Here is an 18609-nt window from a genome sequence, read left to right as displayed (position 1 = left end):
GAATTCCATAACTCATAACTTGTTCTTAAGTTATGGAACATGGAAAGTTTCATCATAAAACACCATTAATTCCATAAGTTATGGAATCCAAAGGTTTTCAAGAATTACAAAACTTGCCCTCAAGTTTTGGAATTTGAGAAAAGTTTTTTATGAAAAAAAGAATTGAATTCTAAAACTCTTGGGTTCATAACTTAAACAATTAATTAAATGGTTTTAATTTTGAGTTTAATAATTGGAATTATGATGTTTTGTTGAATAGTTCAAATTAACTCTTATGGACTTTATTAATAGTTAATTAAAGCGTTTAGTTAAAAGAGTACTATTAATCCATAAATATATGGTTTGAGTTTAATTAAATTAAAAGTCTAGTTTAATTAATAGATTAAACCACCAAGTATTTTAAATGTCTAAAATACACCCTTATACTATTATAATATTAAAAGTTTAATATATTATATGTATAAGAGCAAGTCGTCTTACCATTAGTAGGCCTCATTCACGAAGCCGGTCTATAAGGGGGGTATAAGGTTACTGCCTATAAAATGGCAGTTTAATGGGTGTCCACTCTCACTCACCGCTTCCTTGACCGGTGGAGGGTCGTTAGCCGAACAGGTAGGACAAGGACTATAATTCTCCCTTCATTATAAGTATAATGATAAATACTAAGTAACTAAACACTTATAAATTCCCAATCTTAGTTACTTAGGAAAATGTGAATAAGGTGCTAATCCATGAAATTACACTTTGCACTTTGTTTAAGCTGTTAGTGGAGCGTGTGTGGTTAACCGGCACACTAACATGGACTTAACAAGGTAGGCAAAGGGTAACTTAATGTTTATCATAGTATCGTTGGAGCGTGTGTGGTTAACCGGCACATCGATTGAGGGGTAAATATTAAGGGTACCAAGTATATTTGCATGGTTACTTCACACCTTGTTTTGTGATCCTCGGCATCCCAGTCACAAAACCTGAAGGGCACACTCGAGATTGAAACATGCCATTGAAAAGTTCAATGAATCTCAAAAGAATCTAGGAGTTTCAAAACCAATTAAAACCTAATAATAGATTTCGTTTATCTTGGTGGAAATTGGTGAATCGTCATTCACCTACCTTCAAATATTTTATAGCTTGGATTACGGCATCCCTCTTCCAAGTTATAAAATAGTTTGTTGGGTCCTAGCCTTAATATATCATATTGGGTGTTATATTAAGGACTTAAATCAACTTTACGTGAATTTCTCCCATTGTTGATGTCTGGTTTAGACAACAATGATCTTCCCAAACCAAGCTTTCCTAATGAATATGACTTCCCGAGTTTGGCTCATGGAAGTCATACTTCTCTTCCTCTACCTCCTCCAATTATTCTCCCTAACCCACAAGTTCAACGTCACTCAAGCCCTAATGGCAAGCAAGGTATATGTGTGATCACATCTTAGAGATGAAGTCACATATTGACAAGCCGGGAGAGTTGGGTGTCAAAGTCTTGAGAAAGTTGGTGTTCAATCACTTTCTAAGTCACATAGTGAGTTCCTTTGGGACTACTATGATACAGACTATGACATGACCCTTAATGATCATATCTATTTGCTTGGTGCTGCTGAATCAGCAATGATTTGGAACGATAGTGAAGCAAATTTGATTAGAATATCAACTTCCCAAAAACTTTATGGACAGTGACAATGGTGACACTGGAAATCCAGAAAAAGCATTCTCTTCCCAATGGAAAGGGATTGCCCATAGTCAACCCGGTTGACCAAATGGTAAAGAGAAAGGCTAAGTCTGAGATAGTCCCATTACCAAAGGGTCCATATGTTTATTTTGTCAAAGGAAGGGGCGTTGATTGCAAAGCTGTCAAATTTACCTAAGGATGTTAAAGTCAATAAGTTTGACTCTACATCAGGTAGAGCCCATTATCTAACTCTGTTAAGTTCTATTCTGAGATCCTCATTACATGATGTGACTGGGTCACATGTTGATGTTTTAAGAATCAAAGAATAGAGAGAAATCTTAAAGGAAGTATATGCTGATTCTGATCGCGAAGGTGGATTTCGATCGCATCAGAATTTTGAGCAGTTGCTTAAGAAGTTATGATATATTGCTAAGGAATAGATAACAACAATTTTCCATGTGGATTGTAAGGATAAGTTTTTCCGCAAAGTTTTAAAATAAAAGAAAATTGTTTAATTTTATTTATTTGAAGTATCCTTACAATGGCATTTGTGGAAAATTGTTGCTTATATGATTCCACTGACAGCAATATTGGAAAATGGATTTGATTCTTTCATTTGTGGTAGTGTCTAAATTTACCAAATCAGGAAAGTTCCTCATCACCCAAGTTTCAATTGGACCGAAACTTGGAATCATGCAAGTTGAATCGTATGATGAATGAGAACTTTCAAGCATTGGAAAACCAAGACTAATTACTTGTTCACATGGATGTGTGAGTCAAGTGAAGGACTAAAGGGATCGAGTACACATTCTTGTGCACTGGTCATGTCCACCACAAAGCTCGTTAAGACTATTTGATTTACTAAAGTTTAGTAAATATGGTTATACTTACAAGTTTAAGTATAATTCTGAAACATTGGAAAAGTCTCAATGTATGGCAGAACGAATGGGAAGAATCAAATTAGGCAGAAAGATAAAAGTTTCTCAAATCTGAAAAGATGGGAGAGTACTTTAGTATCATGTTTGTGATCATCTTAATGATTTAGAAATCATATCACAATTAGTCCTCTAAAGGTCTTCTTAGTGCATTCTTATGACTAAGAAGAGGAGTCATGAATTGTTGAAATGGTTAGATCAGGAAGATGAGTCATACTTCGTTCCAAAACAATTCTTAGAGTCATACTCCAAGATTGTAACTTGAGTGACATATCTTAAAGAAAGGTTTAAAACACTTGTCAAATGTAAGAGTAAAAGTGTCCTACTCTTGTACATTTGAAATTGGTAAGTTGTGATGTTTTGGATAAAACAAAGACCAACTAAGGCCAATTGTGTGAAGTGTTTGTCTTGATAAAGAATCCGCACTATCTCTTGAATATTTGGAAAGATAGTCTTATATGTCATGGGTTGGTTTGTAGAGGTCCAAGTTGGTGGACAAAGTGGTGCTACAACACTCATGAGTGCTCATAAGTTCTGAGTATTGGATTCAACCCGCGCTCATTTGAATCACTTCATGGATTTTATCACGAGTGATCATGAGACGATAATATCTTATATTCTTAAAACCTAGAGATATGAGTTGTTACTATGAGTTGGTTATACATTGATTGCACGAAAACGCATTGGTAACTCGATGTTATAAAACGTGCCTTTGTGTATGATTCAACAAGTAGTAGAACAAGCCATATGAGTCGAAGTTTATCCATTCCTTTTACCTTCGGGATAAAAGCGATATCTGTGGGCCCCTCGATGATTTAGCGATGACACATGTGAGTGCTTGGCCAAGCCAGGACTGATTTGATTTGTTCAATCAGTCAGTCATCATAAATCGAAAATCGGGAAACAACAAATGGACAGAGAGAATGATTATAATCCATGTCTCAGTCCATATGATATCTAGAATGGAGGAATATATGATCCCTTATCTAATGGACAAGTCATTGACAAGGTCAGAGTTCGACAGCGGCTTTAAGAGCTATGATTGCCAGTTAGGTTTTGAAGTCATACTCAATAATAGTTTTAGACTTATCCAAGTGGGAGACTGTTGGATTAATGTCTAAGTCCATAACTATATTTGGTATGTACTTGACCCGACCCGGCATGGTCCATTTGGGTTGCACTTCACCGGCACAATTTATATGGATAGTCTTTTGAGAATAGTATATTTATGATTTATATTAATATATTATAAGTTCTAATATATTAATATGGAATCATATTATTTAATTAGTATTGATCAAGAATTAATTTAGAGTTAATTAAGTGATTAAAAAGAACTAATTAAATATGGACTCTTATATATATGGAATGGGCCAAGTTCATTTAGGTTGGGCTAAGCTTTCATGGATGGTCCATGGAGCTTTTAACCCATGGATCCTATGTAAATGAAAGGTCATGGGTATTAGGGTTTACATGGATGTAACCCTAATCCTCCATAATATATAAAGGGGTCCTTGGCTCACAAAATTGGCACAAGTGTGTGAAAATAAGAGTGGGCCGATTTTAATGTGCATACATATTCTCTCAAGTTCTTCCAAGGTGTTTTGGTGATTTGTGATTTCATTTGAGGCTTCCACACTATTGGGGATAAGCTCTTAAAGCTTGAAGACATCAAGCTACATCAAAAGGTATGTCATCTAACTAGAACTTTGTAGTATAGGTGCTTCATAATATGCTAGTTAGGATGAAACCTTGGAATAGTTAATATTTGCATGTATAATAGAGAAAACATAGATCCAAGGTTTATAGGGTTGCATGTACACCATAGGAGTGTTAGAATGCTCAAAACCCATCAGTTCACACTGCGGAGCCAGAACTCGCACTTGGAGAGTTTCGCATACAACTTTTCAGCCCGTAGGGTTTCTAAAATATGTCGAAGGTGTTGGCTATGATCTTCTTCTCTTCGAGAGTACACGAGAATATCGTCGATGAAAACGATCACGAATTTATCAAGGAATGGGCGGCAGACTCGATTCATGAGGTCCATAAATGCAGCGGGGGCATTTGTCAGACCGAAGGGCATTACGACGAATTCGTAATGACCGTAACGAGTCCGGAAAGCAGTCCTAGGAATGTCCTCATCTCGGAATTTGAGTTGATGATAACCGGATCTCAGATCTATCTTTGAAAAGTAACTAGCTCCTTGAAGCTAGTCAAATAGATCATCAATTCGTGGAAGTGGATACCGGTTTTTGATGGTGAGTTTGTTTAATTCCCTATAATCGATGCACATCCTGAAGGATCCGTCTTTCTTTTTAAAGAAAAGAACCGGAGCTCCCCACGGCGAGAAGTTGGGTCTGATGAATCCTTTCTCCAGGAGTTCGCCCAGTTGGCTTGATAATTCTTGCATTTCTGCAGGAGCCAACCTATAGGGAGATTTGGCTATTGGAGTGGCTCCAGGCACTAGGTCGATTTGGAATTTGATTTGTCACTCTGGGGGTATTCCCAGAAGATCTTCTGGCAACACGTCCGGGAAGTCACATGCCACTGGGATGTTGCGAATGCTCGCTTCCTCTTTGGTTTTGTCCACCACATGAGCAAGGAATGTGTAGCTCTTCTTTTGTAGACACTTTTGTGCCTTGATACATGAAATAAGGCGAAGGTTTGCGCCGGGTTTATCTCCGTAGATTATTAGGGTTTCGTGATTAGGAAGATGAAGGCGAACGACCTTCTCGTGACACATAATATCGGCATGATGGGGGCTTAACCAATCCATGCCGATGATCACATCAAAACTCCTAATATTTATAGGCATTAAGTTTATTTGGAATGTGTAATTGTTTAGTGCTAACGTACATCCTATATAGATATCTTATGTTGTTTCTGATTTCCCATTAGCCATTTCCACCGTAAAGGCTTCTTTGAGCTTTCGGGGTTGTTGGTTTAGCAAGTGTTTGAATTTATTACTAACAAAACTTCGTTCCGCCCCACTATCAAATAGGATGCGTGCATACGAGTTGTTAAGTAGGAACGTACCGGTGACAACGGCTGGGTCCTGCACTGCTTCACCCTGACCCATTGTCAGCACTCTCCCTACTGCTCCTGCCCCTTGATTGTTCGCGTTGGGGCAGTTTCGCCTGAAATGCCCGGTCTTCCCACATCCGTAACAGGTATAGCTGGCTCCAGCATTGGTGTTGTTGTTGTTGTTGTTGTTGTTTGTCATCTGGTTCTGTGGAAGCTGAGTCCTACAATACTTTGTTGTATGGCCCTTCCGATTGCACCTTGTGTAACTCATCTCTCTGCACTCCCCGTGACGGTGGAAGTTGCATTTGCCACACTTGGGGAGATTTCCCGAGTACTGCTTAGAAGCATTTGGCGTGGATTAGGCTCGAACATGTGGTGTGGTGGTAGCTTGAGTTGTAGCATGGACAGACACCGTTTTTTTCTTCTTAGACGATTCCTAGTTTTGCTTTCCCTTTCGCTTGTTGTTTTCCCCTTCTTGTTCTCTTCTTCCTTCTTAACCTCTGCTACCACTGTCTTGGCACCTTTCTTATTGTCGTGATCGTACAGTTTCTTGGCCAGTCTCTTGGCACTATCAAATGTCTTAGGGTTTGCCGCAATGATATTCCCTTGGATTGGTTCAGTCAGTCCCCAGATAAACCTTTCAATCTTCTTCTCTTCTGAGGTGATCATTCCGGGACACAGAAGAGATAGCTCACTAAACAGGGATATGTATGCGTCGATATTGGATTTTTGGACCGTGAGGTTCCACAACTCTTGCTCCATCTTCTGAATCTCACCTCTAGGGCAGTATTCTGCTAACATCATCTCCTTCAGCTCTTCCCAAGGCATCGCGTTTGCCACCGGGAGTGTCATGGCCTCTACGTGGCCATTCCAGCAGGAGAGGGCTTGGTCAATGAACGTGCAAGCTGCAAACTTGACCTTACACTCTTCGAGACACCTGCAGATTTCGAAGACAGACTCTACTTTCTCGATCCATCTCTTCAGAGCTATGACGCCTCCTGTCCCATTAAAGGTCCGAGGTTTGGCGTTGGCGAAGTCCTTTTAGGTTCACGTTCGAGCGGCTCCGTGGTTCGTCCCTTGATTGGTGCTCCTGGCTCCCTGCCCCGTTGCCTTCTCCGTTGTTTCCATTGCGAATCTGCGCAAGTGCTGCAGTGACCGTAGCGGACACTGCTGCCTGGAATGCAACCGAGTTTAGGTGGGGTCGGTGTTGTGTTGTTTCCACGGTTGGGTCTTTGAGGCATCTTTATTTCATGGAATGGAAAGATGTTGAGTGCCTATGGTTTCACGAGTTTGTGATCCTATAGACTAGGGGTATAGTGTGTGTATTTAAGTACTTTCATGCATTAACATTAAAAACAAGGAAAATAAAGCAAATAGCATGCGACAAGTCATGATAAAACATAGAGCATTTTCATTAATACTAAAATTTTGATACATGAAAATTTTCCAGATGGCATACAGTACATAGAACTATAAAATCCGGCAGCATGACGACCCTATGAGTAGTGTAATCACTTAAACATAGAGTCGGTAGTACATGGCATAGAACGCCAAAGAGAAACCTAATACTAACGATAGCTACTGCTGGTCCTAGTCATGGTGGGATGTGCCAGGAGGTGGTGCTGAGGAAGTGGATGCTCCCTGAAGGCGAGCCACCTGTCACTCCGCGTCTTAAAGTCGACTCTCCCACCTCACCTGCCTCATGTGGAACTCCCGGATAACCTCTCGTGTTTCCTGCTCCGCCCGCTCAACCCTAGTCCGCATCTGGTGCATCTGATCGGCGGTGCTCTGAGCCAGATTGCCAGTGTCCCTCAATCGTATCACCATGACTGGAAGTGCTAGGTTAGCCGGTCCTCCATCCCTCAAGTCATAGAACTCACGAGCCATTCCAAACGGGGGTTGCTGTCCCTGTTGTCTGCTCCATCTCCAAATGTCGATACCCCAGGGAGGGGTAGGGTCGTTAGGGTCCATCCGGTGAGCTGGCACCCTCACTGGGTATGGTGGGTTGATGACTACAGACTCAGTGTCTGAATCATCATCGCTGTCGTCACCAGACTCTTCTTCTTCAATGTTTGCTACAGGTTCCGCAGGTCCCTCTTCGATTTCTTCTTCTGGTTCCTCCTCTTCCATGGGGTCCTCTTCAGGTTCCTCGTCGGATTCCTCTAGCCATCCGTTATTTCCCTGATTGGGAAAGTAGGGATCTCCAGGGTGGTGGAAACCAGCTATACTGACTGCACGAGGGTGCATAAATAAATCACGTTTTGAATATTTCCTATAGTATATTTTTAGTTATTTAAGTTTTGGGTTCCCTAGAGTTTTGGAGAGTAAGGTAGGCTTTTGGATTCATTTCCCACTATGATTACTCCCGAACACATGTTGGTCATATTCTGAATAAATATAGTTGATCAGGTTATATTTATCCCTAATATGACTACATAACTGCCCACGTTTAATCATAGTGTTTGATTTCCTCCAGAAGCTTTTATTAGATGATGTTAGATTATTATCCTAGTATGCGCACATAAGTGTGAGATTTTTGTTTTGTTCAGAGTTATTTAGTCCCATTGTGTTTATAGTTGCATATCATGTATGGTTAGATATGCTAGTTCACTATAAACATTGCTCTGATACCAACCTGTCACACCCCCGAACCAGACGACGGAAACGTCCGGGGGCTCGTGTGACTAACAATTGACAAATCATTACAATGAATATACATGAAACATAACACATTCATCACCAACATTACATAATACAACCAGCATTGTTCACATCAAGTACATTGTTAAAATACATATGTTCTAATTGTTCAAAGTACGATAAGTGATATTACATAAACAAAACCATACACACTTGCATATCTTCCAGCTTAACGATTACCTGAGAATACAAGTTATTTTGAAAACGGTCAACATATATAATGTTGGTGAGTTCATATGTATATTTGAGTAAAAATCTTTGTATCTTTCATAAAACCCAGAAAATCCGATATTTTCTAAAAAGTGTTTTGAAAATGATGTGAAAATCGAGTATAAATGCATGTGTGAATTTAATAGTTAAAAACTTGTATGAGTGTAGTTTAGGTTCACTGTATTTTGAATAAATGAAAATTGTATATGAATAATCTCCCCAGAAAATCCGATATTTTCTGTTTTATAACATCGTTTAGGTTTTTGTATCGTTAGTTAAGTCGTTTTGCATTGACAAAATTAAAAAATTTATCTTCAAAAGGTTATCTTTTGGTATTGAATCCCTATATGAGCCGTTATAACCATACATGATAATGACTACGTCGCCCGTCTTGGTATTTTTCCAAATGCCGGTCTTGCTAAGGATGTTGTCGCCCTAGACTGGCCTAGTCTAGCTGTAGCGAACAGCTAAGGCGTGGAGGGTCACCCCGTATAGATCTATACACAAACTCCCGCTTTCCTACCAGGAAACTCTGATTATAACTACAGGCTACGATTGTACACTCAGTGGTGCCAACCGACAAGTCTCACTAGATTCTCAACCTCTTTTGTACTATGTTTAATGTTTACGTATTTGTGAGATGTTTTCTAATCGAAAGGTACATGAATAAGTTTACGAAGTTTAATGATTACATAAGGGTATCGTTACGGCTTACTAACACATGAAATTTCCATTCCAAGCCCTATTACTATGAAATTTGGCCACAAAGGCCCAATCACATGTAAAAGAGTAATTTAGGCCCAATAGGCATGTAAATGGGCCACAAAAGCCCAGTAAACATGTAATCCATAAATTAGGCCCAAATTAACATTTAAGTGGGCCACAAGACCCAATAAACATGTCATGGAAAACATTGGGCTCAATACACACTCGATTGGGCCCTTAGGGCCCAATGGCCAAGTAATGTAAATATGAGGCCCAATAAATAGTTTTTGACGTATTTTGTTCGTTCGTTTGATTCGGTTGTTTGTTTTAGTTCGAGGCTTAATAGATTGATGATAAAAAGCTTTCATTTTGTAAAAATGACATTTTTGGCAAATAATACTCCAATCTTTAATTAAGGCCCAAAGTTTTGTAAAAATGACACTTTAGTCCATAATTTATAAAAATTTGTAATTTTGTCCCAAATGTCTACCGAAATGTTATATTTTTACATTTAGCACCCTGTTTCGCAGAAAAAATACATTTTCAGCCCCTTGTTTGTAAAAGTTTACACTTTCGGCCCAATTTTTGGAAAACTTTACATTTTTGGTCCAATTTGAAAATAAATGATATTTTTCACCTCTAAATTTGGTTTATTTACATTTATGACTCAAACTTTGGCCAAATAACATTTTTAAACCTTAAAACTTCATTTTTTTTAGCAAAATGGGCCCAAATGCCGTGAGGCCCAAAAGTTTGGCCCAATAAGCTTAAATTTGTATTTTTGACCCTTTTAAAAATATGTTTTGCATAAAAATACCTTTTCTTACATGTAGGATCTGTTTGGCTCTTTTAAAAACAGGATTTTCACTTTTTACCCTTATCTTTTGTTTTCTTGACAATTTTGACCTTTAACAAGGTTTTTGTTGAATTCTTTTGCATCTTAGACATGTGTTCACCTTTGGCATGATAATATGATATATATAGTGTTGTAGTTCTTAGATCTTTGTTACATAATACTTAAAATTTCGAGATTCACTAAGATCTAACACATTTTTACCAAATAAACTAAGAATTCACACAAAACATGCATATAACACATAGATCTACACATTTTACTTGCATTATCCCCAAAAAATCATATGAAAACCGAAAACAAGGGGGTATGAACTCACCTTTGCTTGATGTTTCAGTTTTTGGAAGAATAAGTGGAAATATGAAGTGATTTTCGGCCCTAGCAACTCCCTTAAGTAGATCTCGAACTTAAGAAGATTTCTAGGAGTATGATCACCAAAAACTTTATTTAAAAGAGTGATCTATCATGAAGATGGAGTTATAAAACTTGTATGTATAAAGGCTTACCAAGAATGATGATTATCTTGTGAAAATCCTCTTGAAACCTAAGCAAAATTTTGAGAGCTTTGGAGGAAGAAGATGGATGATCCTTGAGAGAATAGAGAGAATTTGGTGTAGTGTGTGTGTGTGTTGCATTCGGCCGAGAAGAAGAAGAGAGGGGAGAGAGAGAGGTGAGGTGACAAACATGGATGCATGGGAGGTCTTCACCTTGATATATGTTGGATATTATGGAGGTGACACTCCAAAGTCAACCCCCCCCTAAATCTTCTCTTTTTCCCTTTTTTTTTTGTTTATACATGGGCCGATATTTTTGGGCCAAGAAGAAGAGTTGGAGTAGATTAGGCCCATTAACTTTAGCTAGGATATTTAGATCCTAAACATAAAAATTTCGGCCCATTGGGCTCTTGGAAGCATTCACAGCCCAATTAGAGTAAAAGAATGGGCTTATGGCTCACTAAGGTTAAGTGGATTAGTTATGGCCCAATAAGGCCCATTAGGGTTAGAATGAATCATTCTAGACCCAAGTGGTCCAAAATGTTTTAGATTTATGAGTTGGGTCCAATTAGGATCCAGTTAGGGCTTCTAACTCTTTGATGAACATGAATGGTGAATCTAAATGTGCATTGAGTGAGATTTACTTAGAATATAAGTTTTACAATAGTTGAATGGTTACACTAGAATAGAATTTCCTAGCTAAAATGTCAGTTGTGACAAAAACTATCCACTATAGGCTCTCCAAAAGCTTCTGGAATATTCAAATTAATCCATTTAATTAATTAATATCCAACGTTAATTAATTAAAACATTTTAATTAATTATCAGAATAATTTATAATTAATTTATTATTTTCTTAGCAAATCAACATCTTATTAATCTCCATTTCCTTATGTTATTTAGGTCATGAGGCTAATTCAAGAGACCCTATTATTATTAGAAATATTACCAAAACAGTTAATGACCTTAGACATTATTTTCAATAGCCTCCTACTTGGACAGGTCGTCAACTTTTATGATCAAAATATTTCTCTAACAATCAACAAAGAGTAGTCATCCAATGCAACTACCAAATTCTAACTAGAATCAAAATTCGGCCATTAGACAAGGGATCAACTTATTCATTTGTTCTAGATATCTCTATGAATACGAGCCATGGATATAGGCCACTCAATGTTCAACATTCTGTTTCCAATTAATAACTTCTGACGTTACATCTAACTACTAAATTGAACACACTAATTTAGTAAGGGTTTAACCAAACACTTCAGAGCCATCACTAAATCATTGACGGGCCCATAGATATTTCTTCCTAGTTACGAGAAGGAACAAATAAAATTTGACTACATAGTTTTTGCCTACTCATCTATTCATACATGGAAATACCCTTTACGACTACCAATTATAGATAACATTGTAGCACACCAATACACAATAGATTGTGTAAACAGAACCCTGTATGTATCTCAATTTGAAGAATAAAATATATTATTGATTTAGAATTACTCGTGACTAGATCCATGAAGTAATCTCGTAAGTGCGGTTTGTTCCAATACTTAATATCTCTATTTTCAAGTACTAATACAATATCGGTGCAATACCAATTGCAATGCCCAATACAATTTGGTTAATCAGTTAATACTCATGACAATCTTTAATTCGCGACGTACTCTACATGTACGCCCACCGTACGTTGCCCTTAACCAACTACGGGTGATTGACCCAGTACGCGCAGTTTACCATGGATTACCCCCAGTGTACTGGCCAACCAACCCGAAATCCTTCTAGTGACTTATTTCATTAAGCCCCAACGTCCAAAACATAGATCCAGGTCCCTAAAAACGTCCTAAGCCATAAAATTATAAAATTTATGCTTTTTCATGCATGGATGGGGATTAGGACATAAATTAAGTCCATTAACACACTTAGTTAATATCTAACACTTGCATGCTTGAGGCTAAACCATCAAGGTCCGATTTTTATGGCTCCTAACACTTCCAAGAGCCTAAAAGGACAGCTCATATGGACTGAAACTCCTTTAACTCAAAGAATCTAAACTATGGGACCAAAATATAACATTAATTACCCCAAAACTAGATCTAAGCATGCAATGGCCAAAGTTTAAGCTTTATACCTCAAATAGGTCATAAATGATGCCAAACTTCTGGATCTACAAGCTCTCTTCACGTCCTTGCTTCTTCTCCAAATACCTTCTTCTTCAAAACCACCAAATAACACCAAAAATGCACAAGGTAAGCTCAAAATGCATGCAAGAGGTTTAGGGGTCGGTTCTATCACTCTAAGGGCAATGGAGGCTGAGAGGATGAGGGTTATGAGGGACTTAAGTTCTTTAAATAGGGTGCAAACCCTAAAATTTAGGGTTTGCTTCTGGCCAGACTACAACCAGCGTACGCAGGGACTTCCCCGATCCGCGCCTCATCATGTGTACGTCGTGCGTACACTATGTACGCCCAGCGTACCACTACTACAGAATCAAAAATAAATTACGACATATATAATACGGTTTATAGAGTAATTCGTATCATATAATGTTAGATGGCTTAGAAAATATTTAGTATACGGTTTTATGAAAAAAAACAATTGTACTCTCTTTGGTGTAGTGCATGAAAAGGGAAATAGAATACGCTAGAACACGCTTAGTCATTTATAGCCGTATTTTATATATAACCTGATAAAGAGTCTTATATTTAAAATCTAATACCTAAAAATTAGGCACCGTTATAGTAGTGCCACGTCCATATTCTATACAGCCTCTTGTACATAAATATGTATCACCTCAATGCCAATATTCATCTTTCTTTCAAAAAATACATAAGAAAAATCGACCTTTGTTTTAAATATCTCTGCTTTGAGGTGTTTTGGAGACGGTGGTATTCATTCTGATTGAAGCATACATAGTGATGATCTACATCTGAAGACAAGTTGTCCAGGTTTCTTCCGACCTTGGTATCAGGTATGTTTTTAGCAACTATACTCTGTTTCTGCTTCTTGCTTTCTGTCATCTGTTAAATCAATTTCCAACCATATGATTTTGCAATTTATGCATTAAAAAAGTTTCATTGATTCTATTTGATCAAAACATATTATATTTTTTCTTGAACAACATTAAAAGTGAAAAAAAAAACCCCAAATCACAATTCCATCATCTTTTTTTTTCATTTCAGCTTCCTTGTTCCTTGTTCTTGCCTTCACTAGTTGCAATACAAACATAATCACCCCCAATTGATTCTCGCCCCCATCCATTCCCCGCACCCCAACTACTAAGCTTCACCTGTGATTTCAATTTCCCCTCAAATCCAACTGTAAACCCTACCTCAATTTGGATTGAACATCTTCCATTGTCGATCATAGACATTGACTCTTGGATGTTGTCTGTATTCTACATGCAAACGTTGGATCTTCAATCCCGATCGTCCGGCATGATTGTGTCTTAGTACATTATTTTTAACTACTATTTTGTTATAGTTACTTTTTATTATTTGGAATGACCAATTATTATCGTTCGTAGAAGCTAATATATTTATGTTTATTTTTTTTATTGTAGTTGTCAATTTTATAATTTCTCATGACTAAATTTCTGAACTTTATAAACACGCATATCCATGTATCAAACGGAAGATCGGTATAATTGGTTTCGAAACTATTTTATATTTGATTTTTTTTTATTAATAGATATATACATTACGGTTCTACAACCGTATTCTATTTCCTAGATTAGCGTACTAAATCTTCTTATATATTACGGTTCTACAATCGTATTCTATTACTTAGATTACCGTACTATATATTCTTATAGATTACGATTCTACAACCGTATTCTATGCATAGTTTATCGTATTATATCTTCTAAATAGAATACGGTTCTACAACCGTATTTTATTGCTTCTTCAAATAAAACACGTTCTATTAGAATACACTTCAATGTCCGTATTTTAATTGCTTTTTCAACCGTATTTTATTTTTGATTTTGTAGTAGGTTACCATCCAACCTTATGGTTGAACTCTATTTAATTTCAAGTACATATGTTGCAAATTCAACCATCTTGTTTGGTTGTTCGGTTTCCATTTTATAATTTACAATAGAATACGTATAAAAAAGTTGACTTTTGTGACCTTTTTTCTATGCATATAAACATTCCCGTATAATAATATACGTTAGCACTTTCTTTCTATGGAATAATACTTTAAAAATAATTTATTTATAAGTTGTTTGGTAAATGATGTTGAACTGAATAGTTCTAACATCTTAATGATTAGAAGAAGTTGATGTTGCTTAATTATTCACAGACAATTCCATGGTTTTTGGTTTGTTCAAAGGTTGTTAAGATATTGAACCAAATATACTAAATGCAAGCTCATTCTTGACTTTGGTGCAAGATGGGGTAATTGTCCAAGAAATCGTAAGACGCTACTCGCCATACTCTATTGTCTTATCTGGCGAATATGGAAGACGAGAAACAATAAAATATACAACAATCTGATACTACCCCCACCATGGTAGTTGACGAAGTAATTTCATTGGTCTATTCTTGGCAAATATAGGGAAAACCATGAAAATTATAAATGGACTTATTGGTATTGTTCTCCGTTTCTTTGTTGTAATATGTAACTGTAAACTTGTTTATTGGCCCGACTAGTTACTTGTTAGTCTCATGGTCTTTTAAATTTTATTCGTCGTTTCCAAAAAAAGAATGCAAACAGATTCAAATATTTTAATTGCCACATTCAAATGTTATCAATGAGCCTCTTAGACCGGTTTGATTCAAAACTTACAAAACGACATAGAAATATTTTATCACAAATGTTTGCATAGATAACTGAAAGGAATTAAATAAAAAGAAGCAATATTTTCAAAAATCATCCATGTTATCGGAGATTAGTAGATAATTACCTAATAATTATATGGCTCCGTATGATTTTCTTCCAAGTCAGTGAATTACTTTTATTTTCCAAATCGATTTGTGTTTTTATGGTATTATTAATTTATACTAATATGAAGAAGTAACAAAATAACAATATTCTCTAAGTTTTATTATCCAGTTTGAATGCAAGTGACGTGTTGTTTTTTAAAATAAAATAATTAGATAAATTGACAATAAGGATTAGGAGAAGTGGGTAAGGGCAGACGAGAAAAGAGGAATCTGTTGGGAGTAGATTTTGTCTAATCTTTTGTGTTGACTTTGCAAGAGTACATAATGGTCATAAACTATGAGATTTAGATGTTGATATGCAATTTCTTGAAGTTTATAATTTTTTGTTCAAAGAAAAGGAACTTAAAAAAATTGATGATCCCCTATACATAACAAATTATGTTTTATATAGTTTTACAGTACAATCATATAAAGCATAAATTAAAATGTATGACTGAAAAATGTTGTGTACAAATTACTACCCTTAAAAAAATATAAATGTTTCTACCTTTTATTTTTAGTTAAAGGGAAAATGTCATTCTAACCCTACAAACTTTTTCAGCTTGTTTTAAAACGTCTCTATTTTTTTTGTACTCGAAGGTAGGGATGAGATTTAGAACCGAAAAACCGGACTGGAACCGGAACCGTAAGAACTGGAATATGTAAAACCGGTCTGGGTCCCGGGTTTATATAATGGCTCTATCCGGGTTCCGGGTAATCCGGGTTTCGGGTCCTTTAGGTCCGGGTAAACCGGGTTTAAGAACCGGAACCCTGTTAGGAACCAGAACCGGTTTTAGGGGCCGAAACCGGTTTCTGTGAAAAGTTTAAAACATGCATATCTCATTCGTTTAAAGTCGGATTTGCATGAGATTTTTTCCAGAGTGTAGTGTATAGTTTGTAAATGATTTTAGACTATAATTTTGTCATTTTTGGGTTTATATTCATTGATTTACAGTCTCTCAAAGTCGAAATATCAAAGCTGAAAATTTTATGTTTTTCAACTTGTTTTGTATTTTATGATAGTTTTAAAACATGCATATCTCATTTGTTTGAAGTCGGATTGACATAAGGTTTTTTTCAGAGTGTAGTTTATAGTTTGTACATGATTCTAGAATATAATTTTGTCATTTTTGGGTTTATATATTCATTGACTTATAGTCTCTCAAAGTCGGGATATCAATGCTGGAAATTAATGTTTTTCAGCTTTCTTTGTATTTTTGTAATAGTTTAAAAACATGCATATCTAATTCGTTTGAAATCAGAATAACATGCGGCTTTTTCCAAAGTGTAGTATTGAGTTTGTACATGATTTTAGACTATAATTTTGTCATTTTTGGTTTCATATTCATTGATTTATAGTCTTCCAAAGTCGGGATATCAAAGCTGCAAAAAAATTCAACTTTATTTTTGTATTCTGTGAATTTTTAAAACATACATAACTAATTCGTTTGAAGTCTAATTATCATGAGGTTTTTTGCAATGTGTAGTTTAGAGGTTTTACATGATTTTAGACTATAATTTTGTCATTTTTTGTTTAAAATTCAATGACTTACAATTCCCCAAAGTTAGGATATCAAAGTTGAAAATTTTCAAAGTTCAACCACTAAGTAATTACCAAAAAAATTCGGTTTTCCCGGGTTTTCCGGTTCTAGACCCACTTTACCCGGTTCCATCTGACCCACTTTGATATTTCGGGTTTTCCGGTTCTAGACCTACTTTACCCGGTACCTTACTCGGAACCGGTTCCTATATATCGGTCCGGTTTCTGATTCTACAAAATCTCATTAACCGGTTTCCGGGTTTTCCGGGTCCGGGTCTACCGGTTCGAGTTTGGACCCACTCTCATCCCTACTCGAAGGGCTTAAAGTCAATTTTAATGTGTTAAAACACCATTTAAAAAGATACGAACCAGTCACTCGGTAACTCACATGTAGTTAGCAAGTTTGACTTTAATTGCCAGCAAGGCTATTAGCTAAAGCTTTGTAATAACTTTCCCATCTCCATATATATTAGTCAAATCCTCCTTAGATAAAATTTCTCCCAATATCACACAAGAATTGCAATAAACTAATATATGTTTACCATGATAATTTTCTCAACACCACCATATATTCTCTTCCAAACTCGACAAAAAACAACGACTTTGCATATACCACGCTTCCAGCTACCAACATAGAGTCGAACATGTATAACCCTCGGTGCATCTTATACAAGCCTACTATGCATCTTTTTCCCCTGTGAATAATAAATCGAACCCAAATTCCACGATTTTGTTTTGTCTTTGCTCCATGTATAAGCCTCGAAGTGTCTATGCCAAGCAGATGTATTTTTATTGAAGATTTTGGACACTATGCAAAAGATGCTAGCAAAATTCCTAGTGAACTCTATGTACTTGGAGAGAATCACCATTACTCTGGCGACGAAACTGTAGAACAAAGGCCTATATCATTAGAGTAATGTAAATTATGGTTAAGAATAGAATGAACATGAGGATGATTCTTTTCGCCATGCTTTTCGTTCCTCGGTGGACGACCAGGGGCTATACTACCTGACATGATTTACAGCTACGAGTGCAAAAGATTTGCACCCTCTTGACTCGTTGAAGAAGATGAAATGGGTTTTAGGAGAGTATGAGTTTGGAGGAGGTGAAACCGGTTATAATACATAAAAGGACCTTAGTAAAAGGTGAAAACAGATTTTAAGCCCCTATACTATTAAAAAAACATTGGGGGCGTTTAAAATAAACCTAAAAAAGTTTGTAATGTTAAAATGACATTAACCCTTTAGCTAAAACAAAAAGCTTCAAATCCAAAAGCTACTTCAAGTAGGGTTTAACAAAAAAAATTGTTTTATAATTTTTCAGTTTGACTTAATTACCCTTTTCTAAAATCAATAAAGTGTTTTAGACGAGTTATTCTATGTAATTTTACATGTTTTAAAAGCTTCCAACTATTTTTACCGAACACTCATATAGGGATAAAAACTATAGTTTTTAGTTTTTAGCTACCAGCTACCAACTAGTTTTGTTAAACATGCCCTTAACTCTTTCATTGTCATATTATATCTTGAGTATTCATTCCTAACTTAG

Source organism: Lactuca virosa, chromosome 9 (genome assembly GCF_052849685.1).
Source record: "Lactuca virosa cultivar CGN04683 chromosome 9, Lactuca_virosa_CGN04683_v6, whole genome shotgun sequence".
Taxonomy (NCBI): domain Eukaryota; kingdom Viridiplantae; phylum Streptophyta; class Magnoliopsida; order Asterales; family Asteraceae; genus Lactuca; species Lactuca virosa.
This window is presented reverse-complemented; position numbering follows the sequence as displayed.